This window comes from Nannospalax galili, unplaced genomic scaffold (assembly GCF_000622305.1).
Source record: "Nannospalax galili isolate Female #2095 unplaced genomic scaffold, S.galili_v1.0 scaffold85, whole genome shotgun sequence".
In the NCBI taxonomy this organism is placed as follows: domain Eukaryota; kingdom Metazoa; phylum Chordata; class Mammalia; order Rodentia; family Spalacidae; genus Nannospalax; species Nannospalax galili.
The window spans coordinates 8,238,190-8,239,454 of NW_008358866.1; positions in this window are offsets into that span (position 1 = coordinate 8,238,190).

A 1,265-nucleotide genomic window follows, 5' to 3' on the forward strand; every position below is an offset into this window, starting at 1 on the left:
TATCCCCTGTATTTGCTCAGTGAATAGTTACTGAGTACCTGTGCTTTCTGGGCCGTTTTCAGGTTTGTGAATATAATGGAAAATGAGACAACCCCTGCCCTGCTGGACCTTAGCTCCAGCAGGAGTCTCCCTTCTGCCTGAGTATTTTCTACCTTTCCTTTCCTTTCCCCCAACACCAGAGCTGGTCAAGTCCCTAGGAACGTGATGTAATTACAAAAAGAAAGTGTCCTTGGAATATTGGAGAGCTTCTGGGGTAGGACGAAGACTAAAGGAGTAAAAGATGATGGGACAGAGAGGAAGACAGAACTGGTGCCAATGTGGTGGAATGGAGTTTTTCCTAGAGAAGGTTTTTTATGACTAAGTCAATTTTATTTTTATATCAAAGTTGTGAGGTCATACAGTATATCTCTTTTAAGTCTCTTTTGAAAGTATGATGGTTTGATGATAGTTTGTTTTTAAATTACCTTACCTGAGACTGAGGGAACAGCCAAGTCTCCATCTGGGAAATTTCTGCAACCAGCACCAACCTCTCTGGTTGGTTGGTTGGTTGGTTGGTTGGTTGGTTTGTTACGAAACAAATTACAAAAGATTTTTCCAGACCAAAAAAAACAGATTCTGGAGAAATTCTTTCCTGAAAACTGCACTTAAAACACTCAGGAATCCACAATTGCTGCAAAAAATAAATAAATAAATAAAACATATTGGAATAAATCTGACCAAAGACACCAAAGGTCTCTACAATGAAAACTTTAAATTGTTACAGAGATTAAGGAAGACACCAGGAGATGGAAGGACCTCCCATACTCATGGATTGGAAGAATTAACATTGTGAACATGGCCATCCTGCGAAAAGCAATATATAGATTCAATGCAATCCCAATCAAAATCCTCATGACACACTTCACAGAATTAGAAAAATCCATCCTTAAATTCGTATGGAAACACAAAAGACCCCAGGTACCCAAAGCAACCCTGAGCACAAAGAGCAATGTTGGGGGGATTACTATACAAGATCTCAAAGTATACTACAGAGCTATAGTCATAAAAACAGCATGGTACTGGCACAAAAATAGACACATAGATCAATGGAACATCATTGAAGATCCAAACCCGAGGACACACAATTTCAGCCACCTGATATTTGACAAAGGTGCCAAGAACTCATAATGGAGGAAAGACAGCATCTTCAACAAATGGTACTGGCAAAACTGGATCTCCACCTGTAGAAGAATGAAACTAGATCCTTATCTTTCACCTTGCACAAA